Source organism: Aedes aegypti, chromosome 3 (genome assembly GCF_002204515.2).
Source record: "Aedes aegypti strain LVP_AGWG chromosome 3, AaegL5.0 Primary Assembly, whole genome shotgun sequence".
Taxonomy (NCBI): Eukaryota; Metazoa; Arthropoda; class Insecta; order Diptera; family Culicidae; genus Aedes; species Aedes aegypti.
The window spans coordinates 110,487,895-110,513,939 of NC_035109.1; the positions used below are offsets into that span (position 1 = coordinate 110,487,895).

The window sequence follows — 26,045 nt, forward strand, 5'->3', positions numbered from 1 at the left end:
GTTCTTCTTCCTCCCATATCCTTAGTAATATAGGGTGAATTATTCTATGCAGCTGCTCACTACCGTGCTTGAGAAGTTCGGCCGGGAGCTCATCCTTCCCAGCAGCCTTGTTGTTCTTCAGCTCTTTAATCGCCTTCTTAACCTCATCTAGAGATGGAGGTTCCACAGCTTGACCGTCGTTGTCGATGTTCATTCTGTTCTCCGATGCTCTATCGTTCCCTCCATTCAGTAACGTTTCGAAGTGCTCTTTCCACCTGGCAGCCACCATCGTTTTATCTGTCAGCAAATTACCTTCACGGTCGTTGCACATGACGGGAGACGGCGCTGACTTTCTCCGCACGCCATTGACAGTTTCATAGAATCTTCGCATATCGTTCTATTCCATACAGTTTTGCGATTTTCACGTCGTGTTTTGGACACTCTCCATTGGCCTTATCAAGGCCTTCATAGAACGCGTCCTTCACGTCATCAGGTTTGTCGTTCGTCGGTGCATAGATGTTGACCAGGCAGTAGTTGAAGAATTTGCCCCGTATCCTCAGTAGACAGATTCGCTCGCTAATCGGTTTCCACTTCATAACGCGTTTCATCTGCTTCCCGATCACTATGAAGCCGACTCCATGTTCTGCTTTATCGCTGCCGCTGTGGTAGATGTTATATTTGAACGTAGTGTTGGCGATGGGATGAACCGCCCGGAATTCACGTTTTCCAGATCTTGGCCACCGCACTTCTTGAATGGCGGCCACGCCCACTCCAACCTTCTGCAGTTCACGAAGCCTCGCTCGTCCGAGTTCATTTAACGTCCTGACAATCCAGGTAACTAGTTTTCATTCATAGTCCTTATTTCGTTGCCAGGTCGGTTGCCGAAAATATCGTTCGTTATTCCTTCTTTCTCCATTTTTCGTGGGAGGTGAGAAACTCGGTATGCAACCTTACCGGGATTGCGCTACCTACATCACGTTGATGGGGCTGCCACCTTAGGTTAGTTGACGTGATACAACATTTCATACTCAGCCGCTAGATACCAGAACAGACGCTGTTTGAGCCGCACCTCCTGGTGGACAGACGCTCGGGACGCACCCCCTCACTCTAGCTGATGTCAGAAGGACAACAGTGCCCAGGTTGCACTACCAGCTAAGTACGCAACCCTTAGGTGGCGGTCTTTGTTATCGTTAGACCCGTGGATGCGTGAGGTACGGACTTGCGAGGACCAGAGCTATGTTGGGCGCTCCTTCCTGATTGTCGACTCATCAATTTTACAATCCATTTCAAAGTTATTTCGCCGTATTCAGTAAAACCAGTTTCAAAACTAAACACGAAACGAAAACTACTATGTTTGGGCTGAAAATTACACTGTTCACTGCATGCTTCAAACACATGCTCTGCCCAATTTCAAAAAATGTTTATGTTATGTTGAATGTCAATATTGTTAATTTGATAAACCATGATTATTGAAGTAATAAAATGATAGTTGTGATAACAAACTAGAGAAGATAAATTCATCAAAAAGTTTTGCTAATTTAACTTTTGGAAGTTTCTGCGTGTTAAAATAAATATGAAAATGAAAATCAAGGCAGAATCTTCTTAGATTGAAGTGAAGTGAACCAGGATAACCAAAGTTGTTGATGTAATATAGAAACAAAATGTCTACTGGAAGAATTTGGATGTGCATCTTCTTCTTCATTTTGGTATTAAGTTCCCCCTGAGACAAAACCTGCTTCTCAGCTTAGAGTTCTTATGATCACTTCCACAGTTATTAGCTTTCTTTGCCAATTGAAGATTTGTGCATGTTTATATGGTGTGGCAGGTACGAAGATACTCTATGTCCTAGAAAGTCGAGAAAATTTCCTTAACGAAAAGACCGGAGGGATTAGAGCCCACGACCTCTAGCTTTGTCTTGCTGAACAGCTGTGCGTTTACCGCTACGTCTATCTGGGCCTGTACATATTTCTGAAATAATCTTGTGAGTTCAGGATATAATTCCTGGATAGGTTTTGAGACGGAAGCAATTAGAGAATCTTCAAAGCAATGCACAAAGATGTCAATTAATAAGTATAGGATTTATCGCGAAAAAAAATTGAGAGAACTAATGGGGAGATTACCAGTAGTTGTAAAGCAAAATTTTTGATTGAAAATAGGAATTGGAGGAAGAACTTTTACCGTTCAAGGATCTTTTTGTATTGAAAGTATTCTCGACTTCAATTGACGAAGGAAGCTCTCAGCTAATAACTGTAAAAGTGCTCATAAACAGATACAAGAAGATATTTTTAACAATATGCTCACATTCATGTATTTTCCAGACTATAGAAATTTAGCTAGTAACGTGATTTTGTTTTCAAAAAGTTTCGTTGGTCCAATAAATTGATTATGCTTCTTTTATCGTATGCCGTTTCTCTGAACGCCAATTCCCCAAATGCTTGTTCCCAGAATGCCAGTAATTCGAATATTCGGTTTCTCCGAATCATCAACTTTCCCGAAAAGTTTTTGGCACTCATACTGCCGTGAATCGCAAGTAAGTCCCATCAGTAAAAAGTAGGCATTGTTAAAATGGACGGTGAAGTTTCCAAACTCGTTTTTCATACGAATATTCAAAAAATTCCAAAGGATTGGAACGTGTTCAAATCATAATGAAACTTTCACAATTTGCTTGTCACTATGATATCTTTCTGAGAAAAAATATAAAGATAAACTAAACACGGTTCATTTTTGTGTTACACGGTGCAGGAATCTGTAGTGGGACTGATATGCGGTTACTTTTGATTATGGGACAATTTGACTTGCTGTTTTTTTTCCTACTCTTTCCGAACAAATTTTATTATCTCATTAGGGCAGCTGAAAGAGTATGGGAAAATATGTTGAAAACTGAACTCAACTCAATTTTGATGAAAATGCAGATGGGACTGACTTGCGATTCACGTCAGCATAATTGTCACAACAAATTTCAAGGAGAGAATCGAACTGTTCATCTGATATGCAATATAAACTACTTTATTGGTGGTTCTTACGAGTTTCACCGGCTTCAGCGTTTTTAGCAACATGGGTTAAAGTTAGAATGACCATCAAATACCAAAACCTGCTTCCTTCTTTTCATGACTTATCGTTATTCCACACTTTTCACCCTGTCACTGAAGACTATCTTTGCATGTTTTTGAAATGCATAACTTTCCTGGGAAACGTATTGGAACCACGGTGGAAACAACCGCGAGATGACAAAGGAATTGACGGACCGGAACAAAAGCAAACAACTGTGTACTGCCATTATAACTTTTTAATGAATGTTCGAATCCTCTGAGCAGAATCTCAAATAGAGAAACTTAAAAGTAGATGGAGTACCGTGTACCTTTTAATTCCGCTCCTAAATGCTTATCTTTGACAGATACGCGTATTTCGACTACCACTTGCAGTCTTCTTCAGTGTCAGTTACTGCAAGTGGTAGTCGAAATACGCGTATCTGTCAAAGATAAGCATTTAGGAGCGGAATTAAACTGTGTACTGGTTGATGATACACGAACGAATAAAAAAAACTTTATTCACAATATAAAAACACTACACGGAGACGGAATTCAACTCAATTTTGGGTTATTTCAACGCAATTCCGTAGTTGAGCCCAATAACTCAATTTTGGCTAAATTTCCAAGGTCCCCACTAGGTAGTTTGGCTTTAATTCCATTAGAAAAATTACTCAATTGTGGGTTGATTTAACGCAAAATTGAGTTCTTTCGACCCAAACATAAGAAAAGTTGCATTTACCCAAATTTGGCTTATTGGGCCAAAGTACCCCCATTGGGTAGATGCAGCTCTCTCTATTTTTGACAGCATTCGTGTGGGAGAAAGAGAATACCGAGAGATTTTGGGTTTATTTTATTTTATTTTATTTTATTTTATTGATGTACAAGGGGGTCAGGGGCCAAGTCTCCAGCATAAGTTTGAAAACTCACACCGTCCATAATACACAGGGGGGTTTTGGAGTCTGGGAAGTAGGCAACGCAACATCTTTGACCAGAAAGTTCTTTAAGTTTTGTTTCTACTCTTGACTTCCAATACACGTATGAATGATGCAAGGTCAAAAGAACATGAATCAGTCATACATATAGCGGTAGTGAAGTGTTTTGCCTAAGGATATGGGAAAGGAGGGATTTTGGGTGGTGTTTTGTAAATAGCTCTGTGGAACAAGTTTGTTATTAGTTTAAAATTAAGTTAATCTGATTCACCTTGCAATCAGTAATAAGAATATTTACAAAAACATGATACTTAACTTTTCTCGGCCAATACGCCGCCATGTCTTTCCTCTCCAATGGATTTTTCCTCGTTGTAATGGCGGGTTAGATATGAAAACAAGGATAAAGAGAGAAGAAAAGTTAGTGATTGTTACATGCTTTATTGCTGTATTGGCCAACAATGAAATCATAGAAAATTCGCTCTTTGGATTCCCATGATAACAATCCCCATGCAGCTTACGAGAAACTCCATGGCAATGATCACTGTACGCCATGTGCGGCATTCAGGACATCTCAAAAATACTGAGGACGAACAACAAAAAATGAATCCAAAAGAGCGAAAACCTCAATGTTTCAACGTAGGACAATTCAGCTTTAATGCATGTGAGAAATTCTTGGTGATATTCTCACAACGGCCATTCAGAATGGTTCGACGGATGTAGATAAAAGATCATTATGATTAAATTAACGCGACGACATGTTAGTGAACTCAGAACGATTATTGTATTTGCAACTGTTAATTTCGATAGTTAAAATTAGGGTCGGTTATGGTATATAACTTTTAAGATAAGCAGGAGTAAAGCACGAACGCGAAGTAATGACCTTCCATCCCATCTTCAAGTGCTCCCCACAAGCACAACACTTCATTCTGGCACTTTAGAACGTCCATGTTGTAACTTGTTCACACAAGAAATCTGCCTCGACCGAGTTGGCAGAACGCGCCCATACCCCTTTCTGAACCAAAGGACAGGGAGAATACCGAGAGATTTTGGATTGAAACCATAATCGATATACCTAATTTTGGGTAAAATATACTCAAAAATTAGGTAAAAATATTTCTCCGTGTAGCATTTCGGCAACACACAACATGACCATGGTGTTTCCACTAAACATAAAGGTCGTCTCGAGTGCGAGAGATGTCGTTTGAACATACACGGAAACTAATATTCAACAAAACGAGTCATTCTTGAAAATGGCATTCGGGGAAAAGTAGTATCCAATGGAGGTGCGGCATTTCGCATAAGGACGTTTGGTATAATGAACATTTGGCACAATGAGAATTATATGCCTTCTTTAAAATGCTACCAGTTCTTCTATACATTATGCGAAAAGATTTTAGGTGAAATGGGTCACCCCCCAGTCCAATAACTTGTAGTCCTCGAAACGTTATTCATATTAAGTTACTTTTAATAATCAAAACTATTGAAGAATCTCAGATTTTGTCTTGTAGAAATACGTGAGGTAGCCTTGCGTTTGAGAAAATATCGCTGTCCAACAACGGAGGGAAACAAAATGGGCTCTAGTAAGTTTGTTTTTTTTTTCTCAATTAAGCGAAAACAGACTCGAAGGATTGACTACCTAATGTGCATATGTACGTTGAAGTTATTTAAAAAAATAAAAAAATATGCAGCGGTTCAGCAAATAACAGTAAAGGTACAACTGAAGAATTTTACCGAGAAAGCTTACAAATTGGTTGAAAAGTAGTTTAAAACTATTCGAAAAGTTTGGTTTCCCCTGATGAAGACGCTACACCTGCGTCTAAACGTAGGATTAGCTTGTTTCTAAGAAAAAAAAGAAGATTACTATGCAAATATTCTATTAATCAATGATTAGTACTTACTAAGTGTCAGGATCAATCGTACCTTACTAAAACAATTATCCCACCCGGTAACGTCTATGAAAATAAATTTGGTCCCCTGTATCTTCTTGCGTTGAACTAACATTCCTACCCAATGTGGTGCTTGATCTGTAATCCCAGTAATTTCCGGGATCCCGGAATTTAATCAAATTGTTTATAAACTAGCTGAAAACGGTTGAAATGTAACAGAAATGTTAATTCTAAATCTTCGAGCTGGTCAGTGGAATACCTATAAATAAATGGAAAAAATAAATAAATTTAGTACTGAACCATTTAATTCCGCCAGAGTTTGTATAATTTGACAGATACGCGTATTTCGACCTCAACTGTTAAGCCGTCTTCAGTGTCGTGTACAAGACACAACACTGATGACGGCCTTACAGTTATGATCGAAATACACGTATCTGTCAAAGGATACAAACTCTAGCGGAATCAAATGGTATAGTACTAAATTCGGGTTTTTATTTATTTTGAGAAATGTTAAATTTGGATTCATATAACGATTATGTATGATTAAATGTATGTTAAGCTTTTGAAAATATGCAAATTTTGCTAAATTGTATGTTGTAGTTAACCTTTACAGTACTGGGTGACATTAAAGCTTCAATATTCTGTATCTTCGCCATCATTTGATCGATTGATTCGCAGGAAAAATCATTGATCTATTTGAAAGACTATATCACCCGTTCTAGTTAGGCAATAATTGTGACCATTTACGGAACATGGTCATCGGATATCTAGAGTATCATCTAATGATACCTTTCGACGGCTCAAAATTTGTCTGTGGGGATTTGGATTCTAAACATGTAACAGACTGAGTTATTGGGTCACCAAGTGGCTCGGTAGCTTAGTTGGTAAAGCGCTCGACTAACATACAAGAGTCCTGGGTTCGAATCTCAGCCGAGCACGTGGATTTTTGTATAATTCCACCCATAATTTATCCACTTTTCCAACCGGTAATGAGGTTATTAATTTAATAACCATGCGGATTGGATTACCGAAAAAACTCAATACATGTGTTACCATATTAGATTTTATGATTTTTCATTAAAAAGTGAATTGACATCATCCCATATACTCCTCTAATTTATAGCGTTACATTCCAGCCTGTTTCTCAGTTAATTATTTCAAGGGCAGTTTCACATTATTGACCTAAGAATTTTCTTTGCCATTCTTGGTATCCAATAGTCTCCAAACTGAAACAGCTTATGTATTATGTCAAAAAGATCAATTCACAATTATTTTTGTTTTAAATTCTAATAAATTTTGTTGCATTCCCCTTCATGTTAATTTAGGAATAGCCTACCCAAGTAACAATTTCAGTGCTTTTTGATCTTAGATGTTACTTATGGAGATTTTATTATAGATGTATTCATTCCTAACAGATTTGATAATGCATTGCAAAGTGCTAAACGTTCTTTTAGGTAAAACTCACTTTAAAATTCTTTGTAGATAAATATAAGTTAAAACTTATTTGCTGGCAACATTTGTTGATAATAAATTGTATTTTGAAGAAGCTGTGTAGTGTCTATTAAAACCTATACTCAAAACCTCATCTTGCTTGCCTTATAAAGGCATAGGTAAAACTTGTAAGACTGCACTAAGTCATGTTGAAGCCTTCTTAAATCTCAACTTATTAACTCAATGTTATTAGAATGCAGTCTGCGTGTGGTTATCAAAATCATTATGTTGGTAATGATAAGCATGTAGTGAATTATGAGTTAATCAGAACGCAAACATAGAATTGGCAAATATTCCTCTCGTAGAATTATCAGACTACCGTATAAAGCATATTTTTCCCATTCTTGCCTGAACTTCCCGTTCTAGTGGGACAACTATGCTTCACACAACAGCTGAGATACACGAAAAAAGCTTTCATTTTTCAGGCACTTATCACTTACCGTTTTCTGCATCAGTACATCAAGCACAACGGGCTTTATTATAACAATTCATTCCAATAAAAACAGTTACATAACGGCATAAATTTAATAAAATTAATTGCATCATAAAATTAAATCTTCCGATTTGTTTACCTTTTTGACAGCACTATATTTCCTGAGTGCATCAAGTTTAAGTCAAGGCTCCCAAAAAACCTATTTGCCTTAGTGCAGAGCAAATATTATGATTTAGGAGTATTTTAGCCAGTGAAGGATTTTGCGCACGGGTTCTTAAGATCAAAAACGTTTATGAATGTATTGTTGGGAATAATCACCAATTGATCTTAAACCATCCCAGACAAGACCAGCAAGATTTAACTGGATGGAATCCATTTTTATCGTCGCCGTTTCGGATTGATAATTACAATATGCGTGGGAAATTTCAATTTATGATTGAGATTAGTATGGAATCATTCTGAAAATGGGATGGAGTAGAATATTAGATAGCCAATTATGATGTCGTAATTGTTGCGCGTTGCTGTAAATCGAAAAAAAATATGTCATTCCACCAATAAATTTTAATTGGCAGGAATGTCACGCAATCGTAAGGGAATTTGCTGCCACGCAAAAAATGATTATTTTAATTGATTACTATGAGCCGGCAGACATCATGATGGTTGCAATATTAAAAACAGGTTATGAATTATAAACAACTTATTGGTTGATGTTTGTCCAATCATAAGCTTGGTTTTATTCCGTGCAACTAAAGAAACAAAGGTATCAATAGTGGAGGTATTTTTTGTCACTGACATGCCGTTGGTTACTGACGTGAAATTATTTTTCTCTTTGAGTAAATGGTCGCTACTTCCCGTTACAACGAAAAAAAAAAAAACATTTATTACACCTTTTGAATTTTTGGCGATGAAACGAAGATGAATCGTGTTTAGTACCTCCACTATTGGAATATTTATCCTACGATTTCTAAAGTTGTTGCCTAACTGGTTCAAAAACTCGACTTTTACACAACTCATCGTAGTAATCTTCCTAATGATCATTCGTATCCTAATAATCTATGTTTTGTAACTATTGCTGTATTGCACATCTTTTCTGTGTCATTTTGAAACAGATACTATCAGCTCCCATAAATTTGTTTCATAACAAACAGCACTATTACTTTCAACTAATAACAGCAAACACCAAAGGCAGCGGCAACGATCCGTAAGCCGTTTATCTGCTCATTTCCCGGCGGTTATTGCGTTACGGCCATTATCCTGGCGTAAGATGCTTATCCCTTTTCGCCGGTAAGCGAAACAAAAAAATCACAAGTAATGCTACTTACACGAGAAAGGCGGGTGTATAGTATCGTTCTGAGGCGTGCGCTTCGTTCGGTATTGTAATAGTACTACCATTGTAAAAGCATTGCCATCAGGCTTGAGACGGGTACCCTTACGGCGAAAAATGTCCCAGTGTGGTACCATCATCTACATGAATGTCGTCAAGTTTGTGTGCAGATTCCCTGCTCCAATGCAGGAGAGGCAGTAATATGCGGGCGGACAGGGAATTTGCATCCCGATTCGTAGATTATGGCAAGATTTTTCTTGGTAGGTGAATTTTCAGAGCAACAAGTGATAGGCAGAGTTGGTAGACTCACACTCAAATCTCAATCATTGAGTTCTCCCGCAAGAGCAAACTCATTTGAGATCTGCTTCGAAAAACTCACTCATGAGATTTTGATGTAAAACAAGTGATTTTTGACGACCATGCCGTCAAAAATGATTCAATCACAAAACTCATCGGAAATCTGTCAAACTCCAATGTCATTAGAAAACTTTGCTATATTTCTAGCAGAAAAACAAAGAATAAACGTGAAAAAACTGTTAAGATACAAGCAAATGAGTTAAATTCATTCATGATTTTTTCGCGTCTGATAAGGAACTTAAAAAGTAACTTAAAAAACAAATTATTGGAAGCTCTTAACAGAAACTTCCATAATTTATATGAGTACCAGAATCCACGCAGTTATTGTCACGAAATATCTCAAGGATATGTTAGACATCCACCAAGCATTACTTCTTCAAGTTGTTTTGAGTATTTTAAGAAACTTTCTAATGGGCATCCTTGGATGTGTTGGAAAAGTTCATTAAAAATATTCAGGGACTTTTCAAAAACATTAGCAGTTATCCGTCAAAGATTTTGCTGAAATCTTTCAAGAATCACTACTAGAGATATCATACGGAAATTTCGTCAAAAACCCTGCTGATGGATTTATTTGTATCTAATGAAACACTGTTATCATCTAACGACAGAATATTCATGACAAATTAAGAGGGTCTTCAAATTTGTAACAACGTTGCGGAACATCACGACCATCTAGTTTGATACCTTGTAAAGATATTGATTATTTATTGAAACGATCGTTTTTCTCAATTTCGGCCGTGAGCAAGTGATCACAAACTGAATCTTAAAAAAGTCATAACACAGTTTGAAGTCTGCCACTAGTATACACCAATATTCGGGACATCGCATGGAGCAAACCCGCAGATATGAGTCGGAAAGGAAACTTTTTTCTGTGTTTCCTTTGTGGACTCACCTAGTTTTCCGTGAGGCATTCTCTGCGCCATGCGTCTCCACCCGATGGACCGTTTATCTTTCATTTTGCACGAACATTGTGCCCAGAATCTACCTACCTTTCCACAAAAGCAACAAGAGAAACCATTCGCCATTCCACTTGCCTCGGTGCGGTGCTGCTTGTAAGCACTCCGGGAATCAGCTTGTCTTTTTATGCTGCGGTAAATCCCATTAAGTAAATTGTGCTCAGCAAGTGATATGTTTATAATGACAATCGTTCTCGTCGTCCTGGCGAGTGTCTTTTTATCGTTTGCCTTCTTTACTTACGTTTAACGCAAGAAAAAAGAGCTTTGTATTGGAATGGAAAGCACATTCTTCAGGTGTGCTTTGTGGCTTTCCTCAAGATGTAATGATGTGTCATAGCTTTCTGTGTTGTAATAAATGCAATTCTCTTCACTTGCTTTCATTTTTGCATCATTACTGTGACGTGAAAATGTACCAAATACTACATATATATATGTAGATGATCAGAAGCTTGAAGATTAATATTTAGCTTGCTTTACATCATCAACTGGTGTTTTCAGGTTCGAGGGGGAAAAACTCCTTACTAATATCCCAGACCCGGACGGATCCTTTGATAAGTGGATAGCTTCTGTTTCGCTTTATAGTTAGCTAACTAATCATTCCCGTAACACGCGATTGCTGCAGGCTATTGATTTTCACTCTCCTGCAATGTGTCGCCTTTCTTTTGAAGCAGCGCGCTGCAGCGCTACGGTTTTAAGTCAGATATTCAAGCTTTAATGGAGCTTCTATTGAAAGTATGAGCGGGTGTTATTATACATAATAAGAGATAACTGTTTGTGTTATGAACCATGACAAACGTTTTTCAAACAAAAACTAGCTTCTACAAACTTTTTGTATTGGTTCAGCCTCGTCCTCATTTTCATAGAAATGAAGTAGCCAATTTTTTTTATTTGCAGAAACTTTGGTGTACATGTTTCAAAAAAGTAGATCATTCAATTTCAAGCAATTTATCTCAAAAGTTATTTTTTCTGTAGCTCTTGAATTGACAGATTGAGAGCTTTTTTTCTATGTTAACATAAGGTTGCTCAGAAAAAAAATAGTTATCTGGATCCAGTATTTTTAATTTAAATACCTTAGCAAACTAATCTTAACAGTGCGATTTTTATGCGTGAAAGAAGTCGCTCTCTCATTCCGTTTGTGAATTTGTGATTTTTTTCTTGCATTCCACTACCGAAGGGCCGACAAGACAAGCAAGTCTTTGGACTTCTGCTAGTGAAATGGCCCGGCGCTGTTTTTCTCCGTATGCCATTGACAGTTTCGTAAAATCTCCGCATAATATTTTGTTCCATGCTGTTTTGCGTCAGCATCTTCTTCATACTGCTTTTTATTCCAGCGGTGAATTCGTTTCTTGGCTGATTTAGCTTCTTTGTACCGCTCTCTATTCCGCCAGGTACCAGACACTAATAGCCGGCTTCTGGCAACATTCTTCTCATCCGTCACCTTCTGGCACTCCTATCAAACCAACCATTTCTGGGCCGTCTCTGAGCAGTACCTCTCGCGCTGCTGTGCTCATCGCACCGTGGATAGACTCCCACAGACTGTTGAGGTTGTCGCCTACGTTGAATCCCCTTATCCGCTTATCAAGCTTTCGGCGGTACTCGTCTGCTACACCTTCTGTTGATAAGCGCTGGATATTGAAACGCAACGGTCGCTATGTTCTTGTGTTCGCCAAGGTAGAAAACCGTGTAAGAATTTTATTAACAACGGGATAGTGATCAGAGTCGATATTTGGACCTCTGAAGGTTCTCATATAGATGACATCCGAGAAATGCCGGCCGTCCACCAAAAGGTGGTCTATTTGGTTGCAGAGCTCGCTATTTGGGTGCATCCAAGTGTGCTTTCGGATGTCTTTGCGTGCAAAGTAGATGCTGCTGATGGCTATCCTTCTAGCTGCAGCGAAAGTTATTAGTCTTAGGCCGTTGTCATTGGTGGCGGAGTGATGGCTTTACGTACCAATTATTGGACGGAAAAAATCCTCTCTTCCGACCTGAGCGTTGGCATCCCCGATAACATCTGTTACGTCATGTTTTGAGGACTCTCCGTAGGTCTTGTCGAGACAATCATTAAACGCATCCTTCGTGTCGTCGGGTTTATCGTTTGTCGGCGCATAAATGTTGATCAGACTGTAGTTGAAGAATTTGCCCCGTATCCTCAATATTCACGTACCAAAAGGCTCATTCGTCCGGGTTCATTCAACGTCCTGACATTCCAGGTACCGAGTTCACAATCATAGTGTTTATTTCGTTGTCAGGTCTGTTGCCGAAAATATGGTATGTTATTTATCCTTTCTCCATTTTTCGTGGTAGAAGATTTTCGATATGCTGCCTTACCAGGGTCGCGATACCTACATCACGATTGAGTTTGATTCAAGATGATTCTGATACTGTCTTAAGAATAGAATATCCATTCAATGTTGAAACATTGGAGCAGGTGTCGAAAAACAATACAAACAATTTTAGGCAAAATTATTGCAACCTTTATTGCTTTGTATATTTGATTACGTCCATCAAAAGTCATTTATTTTTGGTTTATAACCAGTTGAATTTACTTTCCCTGTAACAATTTTGAACTGCTAGAGCACGACATGTAATGTGCTGTTAATAATAGGTTAAATTAGTTCTACCAAATTAAGATGATAGTGGTACCCAACTTAACATCTAGATATGAGAAATGAAAGACATATTTGAAAGATATATAGGGTAAATGATGGCTTCGGCACCCTGAGGGTATTTTCGGCAGCACTAACTTATCGTCCTTGTTAAAATTTATCTACGGAACAAGAGTTATCTTCAATGTACTCAATGTATTCCTTGAACTATGATCTTCCATGTAAACCTCATCTTTCACAAAAATATGATATGACATGGGTTTTATCATTGAATGAAATAAATGCTTACAAAATTATCGTCATTCGTGAGCTGCCGAAAAAAACAACACAAGAACAGCTTAAGAAAAACTCACCACATTGGAAGGTCCAATTCTCCGCTCCAATACCAATTTGTCACAAATGCTACGCACCGATCACTCATGCACTATTAAACTTTTGATTCGTCTATAAAGCACTCGAAAATACTGAATTTTTATGCTTTAAATCACAAATTAAAATTAATGCACTTTGCTTTCCTCGGCAATCACTTTTTATTACGGGAATAGGTTGCCAGAAAACCATATTCAATTGCGGTGTATTTTTTATTCACAATTTAAATTCATTGAAAAAATCGAACACAACTAATTAATGCATTGGAATTAGGCAACAAAGCATGCATCGGTAATGATTGAGCATTTCAATACTTTCCTTATCTGAAGATTGTAGCGCATTAACATTGATATACTGAGAAACATATAAAATATACGTCTTTCAATAGGTAAACTATTTTGGCAACACTTCTGTTGTTCTACAGGCAATCAGAGGATGATGTTTTTGTGTCAAGTCATAAGTGCATTGATTTGCAAAGGGCCTATTCTGATTTTCTCATACACTGAGAATAATATGAACGTAAAAATAGCCTGTAGAATTTTCAATTTCGCGTTACCTTTTAGCAATTTTTGCGAGTGCGGCTTATTTTCCAAAAGTTTTCAAAACCAAAAATTCGTGTGCGCTTATGAATTCAAATCATATTAGAAGAGAAACCGCTAAGTTGGAGCCAAAAATATTAAGATTTTGTCAAATCAAATTTGTCTTAAATCGAAACAAATCTTTGTTAAAAGTAGTTTTCTCGAAATTTTTCTACATTTTACTGGAAAGTTCATATTAGTTTTCTCGAAATTTTTCTACATTTTACTGGAAAGTTCATATTTGTTTGACCATAACTTCATAAGTACTCAACCTATTTCAAATATTTGTACAGTCGAAGCTTGATATAACGACATGACAAGGGGGCATCGTAATAGAGAAATGTCGTTATAGAGGATAGTGATAACATTAAAATATTTTTCAAAGGATCGAAAAATGTCGCTATAGAGAGCTTTTGTCGCTATTAAAGTGGTCATTATAACGAGCTTCGACTGTACATGTTTTTGAAGCAAAAAATAGATGTTTCCATACTGTTCATACAACATATGTTTCTTAATTTTTTTTTTGGCTTAGTTTTGTAACAAAAACTACCCAAAAACATGATTTTTTAAGGGGACGGACCTGGTGTAGTGCTTAGAACACACGCCTCTCACGCTGAGGACCTGGGATCGAATCCCATCCCCGAGATAGTCACTGACAAAAAAGTTGTAGTGACGACTTCCTTCGGAAGGGAAGTAAAGCCGTTGGTCCCGAGATGAACTAGCCCAGGGCTAAAAATCTCGTTAATAAAAAAAGAAAAAAAAAATGATTTTTCAAAGAAAAAATCGAATTTCTTTGGATTATTTATGTTTTTTCGCCAAAAATTACATTTTTCATGTAAAACTTGTGTTTATAAAGCATTTTGTTTTATTTACAAGTTGAATAGTGCATATATTTTTTTTAACATGAGCAAAAATATTATTGTTTCAAAATTATTTAAAAATTGTTGACAAGTCCTTTCCAAAGGTTTCTCAAATGAGGAAAACCAGTTTCAGCTTTAAAAATATCGTTTAACTGACAAAAATTAAAAAAAAAACTGACGTTTTTCATTAATAAATCATGGTTTTGTTCAGTTTTTGTTGAATAACTTGGTCAAATAATTATCTTTTTTAGTGAAATGTGTCGAATGAAAAGTAAAAGATTTGGAATCGGTTGATTATTCATGAAGTTATGGTCAAACAAAGTTATTATTTTAGTAAAATGAGGAAACATTTGGAGTAAACTACTTTTTATCGAAACTAGTTTTGATTTTACACAAATTTGATATTCTACAAAGTTTTCATAAATTTAGTTTCTAAGATAATGGTGCTGCAAGTTTCAAAATTGGTTAGAAATTACCGAAGTTATGGTGACTTCACTGAAGGCCATTTTTTATAATTTAAAAAATTACCTTCAAGACGCTTGCCCCCCTCTAAATCTTAATAATTTTGGCTCAAACTTTGAGGTTTCTCTTCTAATATGATTCGAATTCATACGAGTACAAGAATTTTTGGTTTTGAGAGGTTTTGAAAAATAAGCCGCACCCTAATAAACAGTAGTGTGAGTAGCGAATAGGGGCATGTATGTAACCCATTCAAACGCAACTCTGAAATTCAAGTAATCCGATAATCGTGTTCCGTAGATTTTTCTTGCAGAGCACAATATTATGAATCAATTAACCATGACGTCAACTTCTAGGCTGGATTCGCACTTGCTGCAAGACCATGACATGGCAATTTTTACAGTCGAAATGCTGCCATAGTGAGATTGAATACAAAAAATATTCGATAAAATAAATGAAAACCAAATTAGGCAGCGTCCATTTATGACATAACGTTGAAATGTACAATTTTCGACCATTCCCCCCCTCCGCAACGGTCTTTGCAAGAAAAAAATAAATTTTGTACTTGTTTTTAATTATGAATCGTGGTTTACGGCTAACCAGCCGAGTGGAAGTTGGGCGCGTTAACCACTACGCCATGAGAGGACTACGCCATGAGAGGACTAGAGATCGGGGAGTCGTGAGTTCGATTCTCACTGAAAAGACGTGTAACTTTTTCGCAAATCTTCACATCAATTTGTCCATCTAATCCAATTGCAAATTATATGTAATGTTTAGCTTTTCGGTAGTTGATAAATTTTGTGTTTGAGCCGCAACGTTTGAGCCTACTCCCCCTTCCCCTAGAGCGTTACGTAATTTGTGGACGGTGACTTAGTCTGCATAAATTTAGTGGCGCTGTGTATTCAATTTGACTCTCTGCTATTCTATTTATAACTGCAATTCTGTTCTCAGTGTAGTCTGTATTTTTCTGCATTGGCTCTTTCAACGAGTAGAACATAATGAGTGACGTTTAATTTTAGGACTTGTCAACAAATACGAAATGTTACCAATACATAAACTAGTTTTTGCGCAGTTTTGGATTGCCGAAGTGAACATTTTTGTTGCCGACAATAGTAATTGCATTGCCGATAAAAGAACAAGTGCCTCGTGACTTTGGTGAGGAAAAATAGAAGATTAAGAGAATAAAATAGTGTTTTGTGTATAATAATTAACAAATGAAGTGTGCTCAAGTGTAGTTAAGGTGTCTGCTGCTAATTGTTGTGCTCTATTGTTGCGTAAAATTGCCCTCTTAAAAATTTAGCTGCTTAGGCTGCTGACAATACGTAAGTTCCCCTATAATGATTAAAACAAGTCAAAGTATCAAGAATCTCGTTCAGGCGAGGAAAATGAAAATTGGCACATTTCATCCTTCTCCAACAACCACCTATCATCTACTCGGTGACAGTTTCAAAGGTCATTCGTATCCGTTGCGTTCGCTTCAATGCCTTTCATGAAACATTGCAATCCAAACACCTCCATTCCTGTCGTCGCTTTCTGCAAATTTACTCATTTCCTAGGCATTGAATTGAGCAAACTTGAACCATCACTTACAATCGCTTCAATAATATCCTGTAGTGTAAGCTGTTTTTTTTTTTCGTCGAATTCAACCAACGTTGATGCGGGCGTCAATTGTCCCAAGGCACAGTGGCCACAGTCGATACATATGCTGGTCAAAAGTATAAATCTCATTCAAATAGTACAAAAATTCTCACAAAATAACAAAATTTGATTTTTGAAGGCAAATTTGATGGGAAGAATCGCTCTTAATTTTCATCTTTTTGAACACATTTGTATCACCTTCTTGAAAAGAACACCGAAGCATTTTTTCTCAAAAAATAAGAACCTCTTGAGTACGTATCACAGAGATAATATGTTAAATGTATAGTAAAAATATTTAAACAAATGAATTTCAAGTTTTGACACACGATTTTTGCCAATTGAAATGATTACAAGCAAGTGGGCACTTTATTTTGGTGATGACTGTAGAATTAGATCTATTATTTCGAAACAACTTCAACGAAATTTGAAAAATTCAAAAGAATTTACAAATGCATCATTCAATCTGAAATAATTGGGAAGAAAGAAAAATGTCTTTAAAAGAATTTGAATACCTATTTTTCGGGTTTTGAGCCACTGTGCAGCTTGTTCAATCCAGCATCGTATCCCGACGCTCGTACCATGCTGGACGCTAACAGAGTTTTCTCTGGATCAGAGCCATCGTATGTCGTCCTCCGTCCAACGGTCATCCGTGATTTAATAATCTACACTTCTCGACATTCCTCCATCATCTACTGGCTGGATGCTGCTGCCAGCTGATATCAACATCACCGGTCAGGATGGGGGCTCGTTCGTTCGTTTGTTTGTTTTAGCTGGAAATGCTTCGTCCTCTGCTGGACTGCCGTACTCTAAGCGCAACAGGAGGGCGCTCTGGCAGCCGGCCATATCCGGTCAAGCCAGCCGCTAGCAGCCATAATCATGGCTTGGCAAAACAAACATCAACTCGGGAGGAGGTAAAAAGACATGACCTTGAGCCAGTGAAAAGTGACAGAAAAGAAAAACGGTTCTGAAGGAAATGAAACGTTCAGCAGAAGACGGCGCTTGACAAGGGAATGGAATAGGTGTCGATTGGCACTGCATTGGAAATAGATTTTGATTTGAGCGTTCTGACTCAATCGGGGACGGTGTTGTCGATTATTTACGCATCCAGGTAGAGTGAGTATGGTTCTCCAATAAAAATGAATCCGTTTGACCATTGACCTGCTGCTAAACAGAGCAAAAAAATCTTTATTGGTTCCAATCGTCTTTTTCATAGGGTGCTGGTGCTACAAGTGGACTACCTAAGCTATAAAAAATCATAACAAAATAATAAAAAGCTTTAACAGAGATCTTTTGGCGTCAACAGAAAGATTTCAATCTCTAGTATATGGGAAAAATATAAAAAGAGTGATAAAACTATTTTTTAGCATTAAATCGCTTGAGCCACTATTGGTACACGTGTTCCAATAGTTGTGCTAGTGCTCCAGTAGTAGATGTTCGAGATTGATACAAGGAATTTTTAACAAAATGGTACATTTTTACATAGATTTAACATTTTTCCTTCGGAACATCAACTAATATCTTTCGAATGAAGCATAAAGATCATCTCTGGGACTTTTCTTCATTTTTATACATCCATTTTAAAAACTGCTTCCAACCGTTGATCCACTACTGGAACACGACGGCAACTATTGGTGCAATGGAGCATTTTTTTTGCGTAAACTTAATTATTTGTATGACTTTTTGATAGAATAAAAAGCTGAAATTTGGCAATTCGACTAAACTAGGGACGATCAAGCCACCAAAAATAACACATGTCGTTTTTTTTTTCGAAAAATGTACGTTTTATTCCATAGTCCAATCTACTGGTACATTACAACCATTGGTACCGGCACTCTACCGCATTCTGAAAAAGCATGTTATAGTTAACATCCATTTAAATGTTATAATACATCTCGTGTGTGTTCTGTTATATACCAACACACATTAGGGGCCCAGACAGCCGTAGCGGTAAACACGCACCTATTCAGCAAAATCACACTGAGGGTTGTGGGTTCGAATCCCACCGGCCAAGGATATTTTCGGAAAGGAAATTTTGTCAACTTGATAGTCCATAAAGTATTTTCGTGCCTGCCTATATACACATATACAATCGGCAAAGAAAGCTCTCAGTTATTAACAGTGGAAGTGCTTATATGAACATTAAACTGAGAAGCAGGCGTTTTGTCTCAGTTCGGACGTAGCGCCAGAGAGAAGAAGGCACATAAGATTGAACCAAAATACTTTTCCAGGGTTAATTTTATAATTGAATTCATTTTCACGTGTCTACGATGTTGTGACGAAAAATGTATTACCTATAGGACAATAGACTACGATGAGGGAGGGAGTGTCAAAAACTTGCCGAAAATGCTACTTCATGAATTTGTATGTTATTGCCGTTTGGCCGAAAGAATAAACCAAAGTACGCATGTTACGAATGATTCCCGAAACAAAAGTGCTATTCTGAATAATAGCAGCGTATGTCTATTTTCATACCAAATGTTTAACTTTGACATGTTCTTGTTTTGTTCCAATTCAGGCAAAAGAGAGAATTTTCACCACAGATCTACATCCGATCTTCTAATATGTTCGATTTTAATATAACAATAATTCAAACTTTTTGAGCCCCTGCAGGAAACTGACATGCTAGCAATTGTAAAACTTTGAATTCCCGCTTTCACATCTAATTAACAATCGTACACCAAACCAAAAATGGTAAACATATTTGTAGAAAAACCATTTTAAAATGGAAAACTGCTACCGTTTTGATTCGAATCCCGGACAGCTTCAAATTCCGGACACTCTACTTTGTATGGGAAAGATTTCACTCGAAATGTTTCAAAATGGGCCGTCAAAAAGTTCCCAATTTGAAAGATGATTTTTATAAACATGTTACATAGCAATCCATGAAAATTTACAATGTTCAACTAGTTTTGACGTCTTTCCAACGGATTAGTGCATTTAGTTAATGATTCGACTATCCTAATTGTGTTTTTCATGAGCTGTCCGGAATTCGAATCAATGTGTCCGGAATATGAAGCAAAAGTGTGGTTGTGTCCGGAATAAAAATCATGAAGCGGCCGAACATTTTTGTTGATTAAAGTGAATTAAAGCTGTGGAATCCAAATCATCACCCAGCATTCGAAATTTAAGTGTTTGCAAGGCCTGATTACGCTAAAGTTGTATAGGAAACGATTCAATTTATATATGTTTCAATTAGTTGAAGTTCACTGAAGCCTTAAGTGTCCGTAATATGAATCAAAACGGTATTTTTTCCAAAAAAGATCACATAGTTTCTCAGTACCCCATAGAGGCACACAAAAACTAAAAAAAAGCAGGTACAAAATTATGTTTAATTTTCATTTGTATTTGTGGTTCTGTAAAAAAAAATCAGCTCGAATTGGAAAAGAGTTTTCGATTGGAACGCAACTAAACTATACCACGCCAATGTTGACCATTTTGTATGAAAATCGACATGCGCTGCTATTGTTCAGAAAAGCACTGTACATTGCACGAATGTCTATAAATTGAAAGAATAGCCTTTTTATGAAAAAAGGTGACATCTTAGATAAAAATGTAATCATATATTACGCCAGTAAATATCAACTGTAAACAAACCTCGAATTTTCAACAGCACAAACCTAGAAAACCATACAGCTGAAAACTTTATCGATTGGTCACCATCAGCAAGTAACCATTTGATCAAGTTGATTGAACTGTTTTCGGGTTCTCTAGATTTGTGCTCTTGAAAATTTGAAGTTTGGCCTCGATTCATCTTCACCTTAAAGAATACTTTCGATGAACTGAACTGAACGAGCAGTAAGTTTTGATAGAACAGCCTATGATCAAAGAAGGAAAAATCTCTTATGAAAATATAAGCAAGTGTTATCAAATGATCTTTATAATAATGTCGATACAATGAGCTGCAAATGACATAAAGAAGGTTATATTATCAATTAAATATGAGCGATTTTTGCCAATAGTAATAACACCAGCAAAACTCGAGAGAATAGCCTTTGATCAAAAGAAGCAAAAATTTCTGATCAAATATTTAAAAATCAATTTTATCACACCGTTGGGAACATAAAAACGAACCAGCCGTCAGCCAAGAGTATTCATACGATGTGCGGAATTCACAAATTCGTCCTAAATTAACAAGTCGATTTAATCTTTCTCTCGGTGCTCCATATTGATATCAATATCAATCATTAGTATTATAGATATGTTCTGGCTTATCAATTAAAATTAAGAAGTTTTGAAAAGAATATCGCAGACAATTATTTTTTTATAGCTGGAAAATGTTTGAATATATTTAGGTGATCTGCAAACTTATAAGACTTTTTGGAACAATTAATAACCTGCATACACATTTAAAACAGGTTTAAAATTCTCCAAATAAGGTCACTTGGTCAACTTCCTGATTCTAATAGTCTTTCTTTTGATAGAACTAATAGATAAATTTTAATTTATTGCGGAATAATGATTTCTTGATGAATATTTCGATCCACTTACTAAGTTTGATTTTGTAGGAAATTATTTATTTTATTTTTATTTTTTGGGTTGTCGATGAAAACTGAAAACTTTTTGAGAAATATTTCGTTTAACTATTTTTTTTTAAATTTATTGTAAAACTTTCAGCCAACTTTATTCTTCGAATTAGTCATAAATTCTTTGAGTATTATTTGATCCATCGAAAAAATCGGTGTGGCGAAGATTTCCCAAATCTTAATGAAGCAGACCTTATGTTGTGGGTTAAGCTTTAAGCTAAAAATAGAATTATATTTAGTGATTCATTTTCAACAAATTACAGAGGTCGTCTTACAATTTTGGTGAAAATCCCAGGAAAACTTTTACGGATCGTGTCACAGACTGACTGCTACGAAGACCTAATTGAATAATTGTAGGTTAATTCAAAGCTACCTTAGTTCTAGTTATATGTAATTACCTCGAGTCTTCTATGTATTCAATTTGAAAGGTATAATAATCGAATTCACTGATTGAATATTCTTAGAGCATAACTACAAAGGGCAAAGAGTGAAGATATAAATAAACAATTTGTATAGGAGATCATTCGTAGATTACATACATAATTTCATAATTTCATCCACTGTCTTTAAACTACTTGTACATCATGTATCACTAACAATTCGAATGGGATCAATTTTAGATAATAGGTACTTTTACGTATAGTATGTAGATTAGGTAAGTTGTTGGTAATATGCTTCAATTTCTGCGAATCACTCTAGTCTGACAACGCACGTATGGTAACGTCAACGACGGCTCAGGTTGACAGCTCGGCTTTCGAAGCGCTGCTTGTTGTTTGCAGCTTTGACGCGACGAGGGGTTTCATCGTGACATCCCCCTTCCCGTAAATCCTGCTGATGATTCACCAGGTCATCGTGTTCACTGCTGGGTTTACCATTACCGTTGACGTCGAGAATAGCTAAGCGCACTGCTGGTCTTCGCAATACACCGGACGACGTGCGAACTAGAGCTTGACGCACTCTTCCGTCACGCCCGTATACCACCTTCTCCACTCGGCCACGAGTCCATTGATTTCTCGAAGTACCGCCTACTATTAGGACTAAGTCCCCCTCCTTTAACTCCCTTACTTCTTCGAACCATTTACTTCTTCTGGTTATAATGGGTAAATATTCTTTAATCCACCTACTCCATAAATGATTGGTAATGTGTTGCGCTAACTTCCAACTACTTCGGAGTACCGCAGGCTTACTTGGGGTTTCTAATGGTGCTATCTTTACTCCTGATGAACTTCCTAGAAGAAAATGGTTGGGTGTTAGTGCTTCATCATTTGCTGATTCAAGTGGCACATATGTAAGAGGTCTAGCATTAACCATCGCTTCCGCATCAAGAACTATAGTTTCAAGTGTCTCGTCGTCAGGTTTGCGACAAGACTCATTGATCGACGCGATCGCAACTTTAACAGAACGCACCAGGCGTTCCCAAACGCCTCCCATATGTGGCGCAGCTGGTGGAATAAATTTCCATGAGGTGTTTGTGCTGGTGAACGTTAAAGCCAGTGCATCATTTATCTCCCTTTGCAGCTCATTGCTAGCTCCCTGGAAGCACGTTGCGTTGTCAGAGTATATCTCCACGGGCGGGCCACGTCGTGCAACAAATCGTTTGACTGCCATTATACACGACTCTGTTGAAATACTATGTACGACTTCTAGGTGTATGGCGCGAATGGAAAGACACGTAAATAGTGCTATCCAGCGTTTTGCAGTACTCCTGCCAACCCGTACCAGAACTGGCCCGAAATAATCGAGCCCAACGAACGTAAACGGTCGCTCGAACGTCGACAGCCGAGCCTCAGGAAGAGATGCCATAGGAGGATACTCGGGTGTAGCCTTTGTTAGGCGGCATTTGACACAGTTCTTTATTATTTTACCAATGAGAGCCCGAAGCTTAGAAATTTCAAATCGTTGGCGAATTTCATTTACTATTGTCTCCCGATTGGCATGTTGGTATCGTCGGTGATACCACTCGATAATTAGTGTAGTTATACGATGTTGCCTTGGGAGAATCGCAGGGTATCGGGCTTCGACTGGAATGTAGAATGCTGAACCAAGTCTGCCTCGCATGCGCACTACACCATCACTGTCCATAAAGGGCCAGCTTCTGTAGATTGAACTTGATTTTGCAACTGTTGGATGACGTTCTTCTGGTGGTCCACGTGTCTTGGAGAGAGACTCAACTTCCACCGGAAAAGCTTCTAGTTGTGCAATTTTCCATAAACTTTGTTCCGACCTAACCAATTCCTCATGTTGAAGTAGTCCAATAACCAATGGTTGACGATTCCTCTTTCGACGTAGGTTATCTATAAACCGGAGAACGTAAGCCATAGCCCGGTGTAATCTTGTCCACTGACTAAATCTGCTCACGTCGATTAGAGGACTCGGAGTCCAATGTGTGTGACAACGTTTAATCTCCTCTTGGGTTGTGGAAATTGTTCGTTGTTGAGGCCATGTTAGTTCGGGATCGTATAGAAAGTTTGGCCCCTTGAACCATTCGCTGTCATTTTGAAAACTTAAACCTTTGTTCCACTTTGTTGCATGGTCCGCTACGTTGATTTTGGAAGGAACCCATTTCCAATCACAGGGATCACTCAGCATCAGGATTTCACCGATTCGTAGCTCAACAAATTTATTGTACCGCCTGTGGTCTGATCTGATCCATGCAATAACAGTACTCGAATCGCTCCAGTAATATTTCTGCGATACATGAAAGGTGTGATTGGCTTGTATTGATTCCATGAAGCGCGCCCCCAGTACTGCTGCTTTAAGTTCTAGTCGAGGGATTGATAAGGTCTTCAGTGGAGCGACCTTAGTTTTGGCGCCAATTAACGACACTTGAATTCCTGATTCGGAATCCAAACGAAAGTAGCCAACACATGAATAAGCTGCTTCGCTAGCATCAACGAATATATGAATTTGTAGATTGTTGAACTCAGTCGGAATCGCTGAAGAGAAGTAGCTTCTTGGTATCCTCAACTTTACTAGCTGGTCGAACATTTCTGTCCATCGATGCCAACGTTCGCAAATTTCATCTTTTATAGGTTGATCCCAATGTGATCCTGAGGCCCAAATCTCTTGAATCAACACTTTACCATGTACAAGAAAAAATGATGCAAAGCCCAATGGATCAAACAGGCTCATTACTATTTTCAAAACCTCTCGCTTCGTTGGAACATGTTCGGGGCAGAGAATTTGGTGGAATTCTTTACGTGGAGCGAAAGCGTAAATGAAGACATCTTCTTTGGGAATCCACTTCATCCCGAGTACTGACTCGATTGATTCTCCTCTTTCTAGCAACAGATCTTTACATTCATCGTTCGCGAGCTCTCCTATTCCGCGCAGTACGGCGACTTCATTGCTTTTAAATTTCCTCAACTGGAAACCTCCCTTTGAATGAATATGTTTCACCTCATTCACTGTGCGGATCGCATCCTCCACCGTGGCAAAACTATCGAGGTAGTCGTCCACGTAATGGTTTTCTAAAATTGCTCCTGCTGCACGTGGGTACTCGGATGCGAACTCTGATGCGTTAAGGTTCTTAACGTATTGTGCTGACGAGGGTGAGGAAGTTGAGCCAAACGTTAAAACGTCCATCACGTAGATGTGTGGTTCTTCTGCAGGATCTTCACGCCAAAGGAATCTTTGTGCTTGCTGGTCTGGTTCGATGACTGTGAGTTGATGAAACATCTCTCTTATGTCTCCACTTACTGCCACGGGGTACTGGCGGAAACGAGAGAGCACTGTTGGCAATGGTGTCAGCAAGTCCGGGCCTTTTAGGAGTTTGGAGTTGAGCGACACACCGTCGGATTTAGCTGAGGCATCCCAGATGAGCCTAATCTTATCTGGTTTCTTGGGATTTGTAACAATTCCCAACGGGAGATACCAGACACGAGACGGATCCGACGATTGGATTTCATTTTGTGTAGCCCTATGGGCATACCCCTTAGCCTCATATTCGTGAATCAGTTCATTTACACGTTCTCTGAGAGTCGGTTCTTTCGATAGTCTTCTTTCTAGTGATTGTAGACGACGTAGTGCTGTCAAATAACTATTTGGAAAATTTGGATTGTCGGTGTTCCAAAGTAGCCCTGTTTCAAATCCTCGCAACGTCCGCCGTGTGGTTTCCTTTAGTATACGCATCGCTCTTTTGTTTTCGTCTGATTCTGGTTTTTCACCTGCACCTGATACTCCTGACACGTCTAAGGCGAAATAGTCCCGTAATTGCTCGTTTAACTGACGAATCTGATGCGACACTCACATGGAAATTCAGAACGGGTTTATTTCCGGAAGGTGCTAGGGCGCATCCATAAATTCCCCAACCAAGGCGACATTTTGCTGCAATTGGCTCCCCAGCCGCGCCTTCTCGTATGGCTATCGGTACAGCAAGTCGCAGGTTTTCCAAACCGATCAGCAGCTTAGGTTGTACCTGTTCTTGATCTTCTATTGGTAACCCCCGTAGATGAGGAAATTGTTTAGCCAGTTCTTGATATCGAAATGTTTGGGTAGGCAGCAATAATCCATCGACCGTATGCACACTGATAAGCTTATGATAGGTGCCACTACCCTTTCCTGCTACATCTAGTTGAATTATTTGCGATTCGTTTTCTTCTCGGGTAATATTTCCAGTCCATTGTAGG

At 38.0% G+C, this 26,045-nt stretch overlaps 1 protein-coding gene and 1 non-coding gene across 10 annotated transcripts in view; both read left to right on the top strand.

Annotated features, from left to right (window-relative positions):
- Positions 1–26,045, top strand: part of LOC5564866 (organic cation transporter protein) — a 294,930-nt gene that overhangs the window by 120,816 nt on the left and 148,069 nt on the right. The gene's annotated exons all lie outside the window — the stretch shown is intronic.
- On the top strand, positions 6,690–6,761 carry Trnav-aac. Its single transcript has one exon. It is a non-coding gene; the product is annotated as a tRNA-Val (tRNA).